Here is a 13,945-nt window from a genome sequence, read left to right as displayed (position 1 = left end):
AACCCCAATGGGGGCAAAAGAATTCATTTAAGTCTCCACACATTCACCTACTAAAGGGTATCTTGGGTGCTTTCAAGTATTGCTTGTTATGAATAAAGCTGAGTGCAGCCCTTTTTGTGTGGAAAGAAGAGCATTTTTGCAAGGGTGTTGAAGGCACAGAAATGGTAGCAAGGGGCAGGAGACTAATGTGGGAAAGGGAGTTGGGGAAACCCTCTCCCTTCACAACACTGCCTGTGTCCAGCCCTGCTCAGAAGATACTGGGTGTTAGAGCCCCATGGCAGAGGAAATGGGGCTGTGACTGGCAGGGCAGTTTGCCTGGTGCTATCCAGAGTAGCTGTCAATCCCATGGAGCCCTCCACTAGTAGCCTCTAAGAGCCGCCTAGAAGTTGGAAGAGAAATCCACCCTTTTTTAAGCCAGAAAGTCCCCTCTTCCAGGGAAGGGACTCTCTTCTCAAGCTACAGCTCAGAGGATAGTCTGTGTGGAAAGGCTAAGGGAGTCTTGCTCAGTGGCAACACTCCTTGGGAGAGCACTCCTCAGGGGAAACACTTCTCAAGGGGGCCTCCCCTCAGAGGGAATACTTTTCAGGGGAACACTTCTTAGGGGCACTTACTAGGGGAGCACTCCTCAGGGGCGCTTACTAGGGGAGCACTCCTCAAGGGGAACTCTCCTCAGAGGGAAACATTCCTCAGGGGAGCACTTCCCAGGGGGAGCATTCCTCGGGGGGAACACTCCTTAGGAGGAGCACATCTTAAAGGGAACTCTCCTCAGAGGGAACACTCCTCAGGAGTAATTCTCCTCAGGGGTAACTTCTCTTAAGGGGAAGTCTTCATGAGGAGCATTCCTCAAAGGAAGCTTTCCTTCCTGTATGTCCTGTCCACTTTCTGGCAGGGTCTCAGAGCCACATGTGCTCCCACTTCCTTACAGGGCAGGATGAGATACCACCATTTAAACCCTCACTGAAAAGGCAGTCACACACACTCATACTGTAAGGGAGGAAAAATATCTTTTTTGACCCATCTAGAATCATGACTGAGACCCCTGCAATAAAAAACAGATTAAAAAAAGACAGGAAATTTGGAATTCTAATTAAGATGTCAGACATCATCCTGTTTCCCATGTCTGTTAACTTCCATTTTATATCCCTCATATTTCTGTCTCTACCTTTTTTTCATTCTGGGTAAACTTATTTCAGTTTCCTAAATCTCTCTTTAGCTGTGCAGACTCTATTGAATAATCCTCCCTTTTTTGATGGTATCTGTTTTCTTGCTCATGTTTTCCATTTCGTTTTTCCCCTTCCTTTTAACACTTGAAACCGTACTCTAACTGTAGTATCTGATGTAGATTAGCAGTCCCCAACTTTTGGCACCAGGGACTGGTTTTGTGGAAGACAATCTTTCCACGGACAGGGCAGGTGGGACGGGGGTGATAGTTTCAGGATGATTCAAGCCCATTATATTTATTGTGCACTTTATTTATATTATTATTACATTGTAATATACAATGAAACAAACTACAACTTATAATAATGCAGAATCAGTGGGACCCCTGAGCTTATTTTTCTGAAACTAGGCAGCCCCATCTGTGGGTGATGGGAGACAGTGACAGATCAACAGGCATTCGATTCTCAGAAGGAGCAGAAAGCCTAGATCCCTCGTGTGCGCAGTTCACAATCGGGCTCGCCCTTCTATGAGAATCTAATGCCACTGGGAATGGAAATGAGATGTGTTGTATATATTTATTATGGCCCATCTGATGAACCATGTACCTTAGAGCTGATGTTTCTAAGTCTTATATTGGTAAGACTTACATTTGGAAAGAAGCAACATGAAGAGCAGAAACACGTGGGATCCATGTTTTGGCAGGCAGAGTGACAGTATGTCTGCTTTTCTAGGGAGCAGAGGCGGAGATTCTGATGTATAGTGCCCAGCATCACCAGTGGGCTCTGCAGTGCTGCCCTGTGTGGTCTTTGCAGATTCAGTCCTGTGATGAGTGATACACTTGCCTGTGTAAGCTTCCAGTCCTGACCTTGTGACTTTCCCAGGGAGTGTGTGATACCTAACATTCCGTAGCATAGTCTCTGCTTAAACTAGCTAAGCGATTGTGTTTTCAATTATGGACTCTGATTGATGGCCTGTAGCTATAGCAATATACAGAGGTTTAATTATGAAGATTAATTCCACACACTACATGCAGAAATCAATATTCTTACACAGAGCCCCACCTCACTAAAATCCGTGTGCTAATGAGGTTTACAAACTCAGATTACTGAATAAATTTGGTATTATATTTAGAACAGAAAAATAGGCTGGGTGCAGTGGCTCACGCCTATAATCCCAGCACTTTGGGAGGCCGAGGCGGGTGGATCACGAGGTCAAGAGATCGAGACCATCCTGGTCAACATGGTGAAACCCCGTCTCTACTTAAAATACAAAAATTAGCTGGGCATGGTGGCACGTGCCTGTAATCCCAGCTACTCAGGAGGCTGAGGCAGGAGAATTGCCTGAACCCAGGAGGCAGAGGTTGCGGTGAGCCAAGATCGCGCCATTGCACTCCAGCCTGGGTAACAAGAGCGAAACTCCGTATCAAAAAAAAAAAAAAAAAAACAGAACAGATAAATAATTTAGGATTCAAAAACATGGCTTTCTTATCAGCAAGTTTGGTTCAAAATTACAAAATAGCTTTTTAATATATTCACAATTCTATTGTCTGGTTCAAACTTAGGGGTATACATGGTGTGTGTGTGTGTGTGTGTGTGTGTGTGTGTGTGTGTGTGTGTTTCAGGTTTGGCTTGATGTGATCTGTGGTTTAGTTAAAAATAAGAAATGAATATTTGGTTCCAGTTGGGATTTTATGTAAGTTCCTGCCAAGGTTATTATTATAAAGGTATAAAGAGGTCAGCATCATAGAGATAAATAATCACACTGATTTTCCACATGATATCCCATGACACCTGTGATAAATAAAGACAACACATCTCATTTCCATTCCCATTTCACCTCTGCTCCCAGTGCTTGGAATTTCCTCCCCTTCTGTCTCCACGGACTTAGATTATAGCTGTCCTTTAAAGCTCCCTTTTAATGCCACTTCCTGCCTTTCATCAAAGCAGAAAGAATTAACATCTCTTTACTCTGGACTTACGAAGCACTTAATGGGTTCTACTTAATATTTCTGTATATGTCTGGAGCTTGGTGGTAAGGTCGAATGAGAGTGCCCCTCCAGTTTCTGGTCAGTCAGCTCCTGGAGTGGTTCTGTTCATTTCCTAGGCTCTGTCATCCGGGACTGTGCTGGTGAAGGAAGGGTAGGTGGTGGGGTGCAGTGGCAAGATGATCTGATCCACGTCTTATCAGGTCAAACACGCAACCAGAATCAAGAAGAGTACAAAAACAGCTCTTGATTTCTGGTGATCATCCAAAGTCTTCTAACCCAAATGCTCATGATCCCAGTGGTTCGTCTATGTTGTCTCTTAATTTGCTCAAGGGCAGAGGCCTTGGGGTCTGCCACAGAGCAATAGCTTTAAGTGGCAGGGCTCCTTCCCTGGGTCTTCCTCCTCTTCCCTCTCACTGCAGTTATTTTAATCCTTTCCCTCCATAGCACCCACCCGAAGCCCCAACTCTTCTTGTGTCTAAACATCGGGTCACCTTGTTAATTACTTTCTGTTTCAACTCTTTCTTCTTTTGAAATGAGGGGTGGGGAGAACTTTGGGTGCTGAAGTAGAAGAAAGGAGAAGAAGCCCTCCCAGGAGACTGACCATCAGCTGGAATATTTAAAATTATCATAAGATCTCTCAAAAGGCAAATGTTAACATCCTACTCACGAATCTCCTGTTATCTCATGTGAAAAGACTGGCCCTTTCCAAGACCTGGGTGTCACAACCAAAAAAAAAAAAAAAGAACCCTCCTCTATTATTGTAGCCTTAGGAGATTTACTCTCTGGAAAGAGAAAAGGATGGTGAGCAAGAAGGAAAAATATCCATCCTCCCATGTATCACCTCTCTGGCTAGAAATTAAGCATTTTGAGAGAATGAGTTGTTTTTTACACATTTCTTAGTCCTTTGTCACAGTAGATCAACATGTATTTATTTAGTGGATAGACAGACTATAGAGGGGATCGAGCAGGAAAAATTTCAAGTTCTGATGTTTGGCAGTGTATCTGGTGTCTTAGACTTCAGTCCCCTGATGTCTAGGACTTTTTTTTTTTAAGCACAGGCAAGTTCTGGCATGACATAAATCAAGAACTCTACACCCGCCTAAGGCACCCACTGTTGTTGCCTAACAGGACACGGAAGGCCCACAACTTTTATTTGCCTGCTGCAACCCAGCAGGGCCTCCCCTGGTAAGGGTGTGAAGTCAGGAAGTTTGACCTTGGTCCTCCTGCTCCTCTGTTTGGTCCTCCAACCCCCAGGAATCTCCCCTGCCCATCTTCCCCAGTCAGCACTTTCCTACGCTCTAACATCCTTGCAAAACAGGAAAAGGTCTGATATCGTATATATTTTGACTGATATTGCTCTAGGTAAAATAACTAAATGATTCAAAAAATTGTAGGTGCTTGCTTCAAGACACCAGAAAAGAATGACAGCCCAGATGAAAGGAGATTCTAGAGCCACAGGGCTTTCTCTGAGAATGTGGAAATCCCAGTGGATACAGGAGATTCAACAGAAACTGCTTACTAAGCCCACCCAAGGCTCCCAATGCAGAGACATCGTCCCCGGTTTTCCTGCTCAGGCAACAGCAGCAGCAGGGCTATCTGGCACGTGGTGGTAACGATGTGGGAAAATGGTAGCAAGCCTCCGCAGCTTTCGGGAGTGTTTGCCTCTGGGACTCTGAGTGGGGCTTGGAGTTTAACTTGATTGTGGGTGTTCAGAGTTAAATACCATTGCACTAGTCACTCGTGCCCTTGTTTATCCCCAAGGCTAATGAGACTTGGAAAATCAACGTGTGTGTATACCTTAACTGAATGGTGAGTTTTCGAGGCCAGCTAGCATAATTTTCATCCTTCTGTTTTTGAGACAGAGTCTTGCTCTGTCGCCCAAGCTGGAGTGCAGTGGTATGGTCTTGGCACGTTGCAACTTCTGCCTCCCTGGTCAAGCAATTCTCCTGCCTCAGCCTCCCAAGTAGCTGGGACTATAGGCGTGTGCCACCACACCCAGCTAATTTTTGTATTTTTAATAGAGACAGGGGTTTCACCATGTTGGCCTGGCTAGTCTCAAACTCCTGACCTCAGGTGATCCACCGCCTTGGCCTGAGAAAGTGCTGGAATTACAGGCATGAGCCACTGTGCCCAGCCTCATAATTTTCATCCTTCTTATCCCATTGCTTAATACAGTGCCTGGCATCATAGATATTTGCAGTAAAAAAATCACTGAAGGGATGTATGAATGAATGAATGAGTAAATGAATAGCACATCTTACATTTTTTCTGGTCCCCTGAAAGGAGAAATAAACAAACAAAAAATAAAGCTGAGGGAGAAGGAGGCAAGGTAGCTACTGAAGAGGCCTGGAAAACTTCCTGAACTCTCTGAGTGATTTTAGATGCTCATTCATGCCAACAAAAATTCAGAATTGCCTCCTGCGGCCCTCTTTCCCCACATTTCAAGGTCTGGTGGTATTGGTGTGGTCACAGGGCTTTCCCTGCGCCATGCCTGTGTGTTCTGCGAGGTGGCTTTATCCACTGGAAGCTGGCTGGGAATGGAAGCAAGTCTCAGTGAGAGGTGAACACTAACTCTCTCTAATCCCATGGCAGCCCCTCTGTCGTTATACATTGACTGACCAAGGTCTACAGGACAGAAAGCAATTGCTTCTCTCAAAGAGCCAACAGTCTGACTCACATATGTAACAGATCCACGGTAGTCTTCATGATTCGTGAAGATCAGGATGGATCCTAGCACGTGCAGCGAGGTGGGAGAGGCGGAGGGCACGTGGAATGGAAATGCAGGGCACACGGCTCGGGAATGGATTTATAACTGTACTGTATCTAGAGAATGTGCACACCCAACTTAACAATGCCAGCTGAGTCTCCACCTGGCCCCCTACCCTGGAGTCCATTCACCAGCCTTCTCTGCCTTTCTGTGCCTCAGGAAGTTGACCCCTATGGGCTGAATCACCTGCACTTCCTGACCACCTGGCTTCTGATTGGGTTGGCCAATGGGAGGCCCCAGCAAGGAAGAAAGAGAAGTTGGGGTTTTCCCACACCCTTCCCTGCTCTGGTGCTCTATCTTGACTGCAGCTTTCTTTCCACGGCTGCTGCTGTCTCCAGGGGACCCTTGCTCCACAGCTACAGCTCTCACTGGACCCCCTGTCCCTTCTGGTCTAGGGGAGTAAGAGCTTCTGCCAGTTCCCAGCCTCCAGGTGCCTCAACAACCCTATGGCTTCCTTGACCTTGCCTACACTTCCTAAGTGGTCCCTCCATTGAAGCCTCTAGTTGAACCATCTGAGGGACAGTCTGCTTCCTGCCAGTGCACTGCCTGGCAAAGGGGTGAACATATAGAAGTCATGTGAAGAGTCATTTTCCACTAAAAACAAGTTCTTACATTGGACTTGTTTTTTGTTATTCAACAAGAGGTTTCTGGCTTTTCAACACCTTTCTGCCCAACCTGTTTCCATGAGCTTGTTTCACAACAGCACCAGTGCTGACAGCACGTAGCACATGCCTGCCTCACGGTGGATAATCTGAGAGCTCCTGCCAGCTTAGACGGCTCAGGTCCTTGGGTTGAAAGTACAATAATTCCATTGTGCAGGGGTCCAAGCCAGCTGCTCCCACATCCCAGGGCAGCATACAAAAGAGATGGCTTATTATTAATTCCCAGCCCCTCCCAGACCTCTACGTTGCACTCCAGGACCAGCCACAAGCATAATATGATTTGGGATGCAAGGAAAAGGGTTCTCAGACAGTCCTTGCCATTTTCTGTACATACTTGCTGAAATTCCTAGAAGACACCAGAATTTTTTCATAAGGTGCACATGGCCTTGCGAGGGAAAGCGTCAGTGTTGATGAGGCTCAGGACATGCTAGCCCAAAATATTCTAAGCTGAAAGAATTTGAGAGAAAAGCATGTGCAGGAAAGTCTCTGTAACCATCCCCATCCTTCTCCATAAAATGTAGGAAGGATATTCTCACCCTCCCCTGAAGCATGTCATAAAACCATCACGTGAGAGGTAAGCGGTGCCCTCCCATGGGAAAATAAGAGAATAGAAGGGCTCAGGGATATTAGAGTCTATGAGGAAGGTCAGTAAATGATCCTCCATTCTCCACCATGTTTGGAACCGATTAAAAATGCACATTGGCCTGATGTAGTGGCTTACGTCTGTAATCCCAGCTCTTTGGGCAGCTGAGGCTGAAGGATTGCCTGAGCTCAGAGGTTTGAGACCAGCCTTGGCAAGCCAGACCTTGTCTCTACTAAAAGTGAAAAAAAAAAAAAAGTTAGCCAGGCATAACGGCGTGGGCCTGTAGTTCCAGCTACTTGCAAAGCTGAGATGGGAGGATCGCTTGTGTCCAAGAGATTCAAGGCCACAGTGAGCTATGATAGTGCCACTGCACTCCAGCCTGGGTGGCAGAGGGAGATCTTGTTTCAGCAAAAAATTTAAAAGCTGATTTTTTTAAAGGTACATTAGATTCAGGCAGATGGAGATACAAATGCCAGGTTTCTTACTGATGTAACTGGTGAATAAATATTTATTAACTTTAGCCTTCCTAATATTGAACTTCAGAACTAAGCAAATTTCCCCATCCCATCACTGGCAGCACTAGACAATTGAAGCCCCATCCCTTTCTCCCATAGGATGTGCCCTGAAAACCTTAAGCACAGAGGAACACAGAGAAAAGTGTATGCCCTGCAGCCAACTCCCAAAGCGAAAGAGGACAACGGACTAGGCTGAGCATGCTCAGATACCCTCCCCAACCTCACTGTTGGATAAATCATCTCCTCACCCCAAAGAGGAGAGAGAATAGACAGAGAGGGGCCAGGAGTGTTGGTTTCAAAGGATCTTCTCCTGCAGCTGCTTAATGGGTACAAAGACACAGTTCGATAGAAGGAATAAACTCTTGGGTAGCAGAGTAGAGTGTCTAAAGTTAACAACAGTGTGTTGTATTTTTTCAATAGCTAGAAGACTTGAAATGTACCCAACATGTAGAAATGATAAATACTTGGGTGATTGATACCCTAATACCCTAAGTTGGTCATTACAGATTCCATGAATGTAACAAAATTTTACCTGTGCCCCATAAATATGTACAAATACAATGTTTCAACAAAATTCTTCTCCTTAAAGGCAAAAAGTAACAACAAAGAATCTCCTTCTATCCGAGGAGAGGTATTATTCAAAAAGATTGTACATATGAATTTTCAGAATCCTTAGATCAAGGAAGTGTTAATAAATGCTTAGCGAGATAAATACAGAATAATCTATACCTAGCCACACTGTGGTGAAACTGCAAAACACCAAAGACGAAGAGAATGTAACAGTAGTGAGAGGATAAAGAAAGATTACCTGCTAAGGACTGTCAGAGGAGTTATCAACAGCAAGTATGTAAACCAGAAAACAACAGAACAAGATCTTCAGACGGCTAAGAGAAAATAGCTGTCAACTTAGAACTGTACCTGGCAAAAACTACTTTTTTTTTTTTTTTTAAAGACGGAGTTTCACCATGTTGGTCAGGCTGGTCTTGAACTCCCAGCCTCAGGTGATCTGCCCACCTTAGCCTCCAAAGTGCTTGGATTACAGGCGTGAGCCACCACGCCTGGCCAAAAACTACTTTTTAAGAAAAAAAAATAAAGACATTCTTCTGACCAGAAAGAAAACAAACAAAACCCCTGAGAACTTCTTACTATAGAAACTTCTGAAATGCGTTCATTTCAGAAAGAAACAAAAAAATATGCAGATGGAAGTCAGAGACAGAAGATGAAGCGAAGTATAAGGAACTGCTTTAACTGTCCGACTTTTCTCATTTATGTCCCTTATGTAGATCCCCGGCTTAATTTTGTGAACTCGTTGTTAAGAGTTTGGGGTGAAATCTGTGATTCATTATCTTAATTCTGGATCTCTATAGAGCCCATACAAGGATGACGGTGCTGCTGCCTTTTCAGAAGATGCAAGTCCAGGGGGTCAAGGGTGAGGAAAAAGGAAACAAGACCAAAAATATGGAAGTCATATGATGTGATGCATCACCAAGGTGTGCAGATCTTTCAAGCCATAAAGAAAACAACAGACTGCTCAGGTAGGAAGTCCTCTGGAAGTATCACAAGAAAAACCCAGGCCTCTGTGTACTGTATTGAAGGAAGAAAGGAAGAGAAAATTGTTTCTTCTTGACTCTCTCCATCTCCTGCTGCCCAATGGTCAAGATTTACCCTGTGCAGAAATCACCCCTCTGCAACTTGAATGGCATCACCTGGTGCTCAGAGGCTGTCAGAAAGCCAAGTTCAAGCTTCGTGGTGTATCATTTCATTCGAGTTCCAGAAGTGAAAATGAGACTCGGTGCAAATAAGGTTTGGTATGAGAGATGTGAGAACCATGCCTGCCCAGAACCTTCACCCAGTCTGCAGACACCTTGGGGACCTTGGCTGGGTGCCAGCAGTTTGGGGCTGGAGATGGTGCCATCAGGATGACAGGCAATCAAGGGGCTCTGAGAAGAGACACAAGTTCCGAGCTTCATAGGCTCCTGAAACAGCTTTTCTCTCCATGGAGCTAACTGATTTGCCCCAGATTAACCTGTGCTTTGGCCCTCTTAGAACTGTTTTCTAACCAATGAACTAACCCAGATTCAAAATTATTTTAATTAAAAATTAAAGGAAAAATCAACCACCTATCCATTCAAGATAGGCAGACCATGCTGTGGCAACAAACAACCCCAAAATCTCATGACTTAACACGGCAAAGGTTGATTTTTCACTCATGCAATATCCACTGAGGTCCCGGGTGACTTTCAGAGCAAGTGCCCTCCACGAGCTGCCTCCACCATCCAGGCTATGGAGGCTCCATCTGAGCTTGTGGCCTCCTTGGTGAGTGCAGCCTGAGAAGGGGAGGCTGGGAAATCATGTGCCTGTTCCGAAAACCCTCCTCCTGGAGGTGACACATGGCCCTTTGGCTCACAACGTAGCTCAGAGGTAGTCCTGTGGGTCTAACTTCCAAGGAGTGGGAGAGCATAATCTTCCTTTCATCTGTATGAAAAGGAGACCCCTACGAGCACAAGTAATGTTTTCCTGAAACATTTTTTTGAAATAGGATTTATGTTGGGAAGATAAATTTAATCACTAAAATATTTTTCTCCATCATTCTTCTTATTCGCTCTCATATTTCTATTCTGTACATGTAAGTGTATTCATCTTAACTATAAATGTCAGGAAGACTTAAATTTATTGTCTGTGATAATACCATCATTTTGGAACTACCCTAATGAGAAGTCCTCTATTTGATTTTGCTTACTGAAAGTTTTGATAGAGTCAGTGACATTGAAATTGGCTTAGAACAAATAGGTTGTTTTAGAACTGAAAAGGATCTTAGCATTTCACACCCACAAAAATATGCTTTCAGAAAGATGTGGAGAAATCCATATTGTCAAAGTAAGAGTTTGCTTTTAACATATCAGTCACTACCCCTGCTGGTCCCCTGCCTCAGCCCTAACTCAGACCCTCATCATCTCTCCCTGGGCCAGCTAACTGTCTTTTGATGGTTTCTTTGCCTCTCCAGCCCCCATCCGACCCATGTCCCATGCTGAGGCCACAAGTCTGATCTATATTCAGTCTATGGTTTTACAATTCAGACAATGTCTTATTTTCTCACAATTTCCTAAGTGTGTTCTGTTTCTCTTCCAGTCTGAAAGCTTCTGGGGATGAGAACCGTTTCATAAATCGTTGCATGTTTTCTTACCCCTCCTTTCCTGCTTCTTCCAGCACCTGGTCCTGAACACTGTGTGTTCACAGTGCACTCAATAAATACTTGTTGAATTGAATTCTCTAAACCGTACTAATTATTCATTCAGCTCAAGTCCCTGTGTCTATGTAGAATGATGGATTTCCAGACACCAGGACTGAGGGTCAATTCAAATCTCTCGAGGGCCTATTGGCTTCAGGGTTGCGCACCACCTTCCCCTTTCACACTGGTAAACAGAGGGCGCAGGATTACGCCACCCCGCACTCCTAAGCAGCTGCCCTGCATTTTGTGCCATCCCTAGAATTAGTCCTAGTGGCAGACATGAAAATAAACTCATTTTTTCCCAAATTCTGTCAACAAAAGGGCCAATGAATGTCAAATTAATGACTCATTGAAAGTCCACTGCATCCTGTTTCTGACTTCTTGGAGGAAGTAGACCCCAAGATTTCCGAGAACACTCTTAGTAATTTCTCCACTAAGCACTCCTTCCAGACATTTGCAAGAGTGACAACGTCTCCATTGTTATAAGCCTGAGCCTCTCAAAGACACCCTGAAGTGTGATATTTGAGTATTGTCAGTTTCTAGTCCTAAGTGCAAATGGTGGCAGTTTGGAGTCACGCCACAGGCTTCACCTTTTTGCCTGTTTTTATGTAATGGGGTCTTGCAGGTACAAACAAGAAAGACATATTACATAACAGGAGAAGATGTTTCTAATTGTTGAGATCAATTTTAGTACTCCATCAAATAAACTGGCAAAATAACAGTGCCTTTTGTACTGAGAGTACAGTAAGTAAAAGAAAAAACTATACAAGTAATAGCACATACAAAAGGCTGATGCTAAAACATGTTCAATGAATCACTGTGCCCAGCAGGGACAAGCAGGAACTTCTAAGAAGATGCCAGAATCTTCCAAGTGTTGGGAAATTCCATACAGATTGTCTGACCTGTCAGATCATGGTGTAAACTGTGGATTATCCAGAATTCTTTAAAATGCTGTTCCAAATCTTAGTTTCAAAAGTGAAATTTGAGACAGGATGTATGTACAAATAAATGAGATAAGAAATCACTTTGGGGAAACTGATAAAGAGATCCATTCAGGCTGGAAGTGATGGCTCAGGCCTGTAATTTCAGCGCTTCGGGAGGCCAGTGCAGGAGGATCGCTTGGGCCCAGGAGTTTGAGATCAGCCTGGGCAATGCAGTGAGACAATGTCTCTACAAAAAATAAAAATCACCCAGGTGCAGTGATGAATGCCTGCAGTACCAGCTACTTGGGAGGATGAGTTGGGAGGATTCCCTGAGCCCAGCAGGTTGAGGCTACAGTGAGCTGTGATCACACCACTGCACTCCAACCCAGGCAAAGAACCAAGACCCTGTCTCAAAAGAGAGGGAGAGAGGGGGAGAGAGAGAGAGAGAGACCCCTTTAGCGAAATATGTCTGCACTGTAACATGGTTGTACAAGCTTGAATATTTTATTAACATTTTAATAAATTCAATAAAATCACTGTGGCAACGTACAGCAATGGTGTTACCAGACTAACAACTGCAGCTATTGTCAGAGATAAAACTGAAACGTGAAATCAATATGAAAACCAAAGTTAGATTTACAGTTTTAAAACCGAATGTGCCTCTATCAGAAACAAGAAGTTACATGAAACTTCATAAAATGTCATAGATTAGGGCCGGGCGCGGTGGCTCACGCCTGTAATCCCAGCACTTTGGGAGGCCGAGGCGGGTGGATCACAAGGTCAAGAGATCGAGACCATCCTGGTCAACATGGTGAAACCCCGTCTCTACTAAAAATACAAAAAATTAGCTGGGCATGGTGGCGCGTGCCTGTAATCCCAGCTACTCAGGAGGCTGAGGCAGGAGAATTGCCTGAACCCAGGAGGCAGAGGTTGTGGTGAGCCGAGATCGCGCCATTGCAGTCCAGCCTGTGTAACAAGAGCGAAACTCCGTCTCAAAAAAAAAAAGTCATAGATTAAAATATCCTTGTATAAAAACTTACTGTATAACTTAAACATATTTTCTTCCAAGTAGTAGAGATTACTTATCTGAGGAGCCCATTTATTCATACTCTCCACATAGAATGCTAACCAATTAAGGGATGACAGAAGTTATTAGAGTTTGCCAATGATTCAACTTTGAAACAGAAAACACTCTATTATTCCCCTTTTGAGACTCTAGAGTAGTTATTAAGAGTATTGTTAGATTTTAAAGCAAGCTACCTTTTAAAAACATGTGCTCTGTTAACTTCTATTCATCATAATTAGGATTTTCTCAATGTTATAACTTCAAAACCAAACACAGGAATCAATGGCTAACCTGAGACTCAAACTGTTCTTCAGAACCTCTGAATTAAAGTTATTATGGTCATCAAAACAGCCTCACTTCTGACTGATAGACTTCATAATAAATAAATGGCATACACTTGAAATAACAAACTTAAACCAGTAAAATATTAAGGAATCTGTCCAAGATGTTAGAGTTGATAACATTTATTTATTGCTAAGAAAAAAATGTTAAATCTGTGGAATAAACTTTAGTTACGAAGTCTTTGGTGTTAGAACACCAAAATTCTAGAATGAATTAAAATTCTATTCATGAATTCTAGAATGTCATGGTGGAGGGGGCACTCACTTTCTCTGTGTGTAAATAATTGTCATTTAATTGTAGATCTACAGAGTTCTAAAACTGCATGATAAAATGATATTTGCCTTAGCCAGGACACTTTTGTATTCAGTAAAATCAGTATTCAGGACAATTCTATTCAATTTTATTCTATTCAGTACAACTTTATATTCAGGACAATTCTATGGTATAGAAAACAGCCTTCTAGGACTAGCTGGAGTGTGAGCCATAAGCCCTAGGGCCAAGGATTTGTGTTGAGTTATGAGTGAACAATGATAACTCAATCAGCAGGCTCCCTAATTTTGTATAGAATTATTCACAGAGGCTGCAACGTAGGTACAGTGAAGAAGGGTGAAACTAGGGTTATCATTCTTCATCCTTCAGCCTGGAGGGTGTCACTGTGAACGATAGCAAACCGAAGGCATATCTATGGAGTAAAGTCACTGGGAATTACC

This window comes from Aotus nancymaae, unplaced genomic scaffold (genome assembly GCF_030222135.1).
Source record: "Aotus nancymaae isolate 86718 unplaced genomic scaffold, 86718_ANA_hifiasm-v0.15.2.pri h1tg000007l, whole genome shotgun sequence".
Taxonomy (NCBI): domain Eukaryota; kingdom Metazoa; phylum Chordata; class Mammalia; order Primates; family Aotidae; genus Aotus; species Aotus nancymaae.
This window is presented reverse-complemented; position numbering follows the sequence as displayed.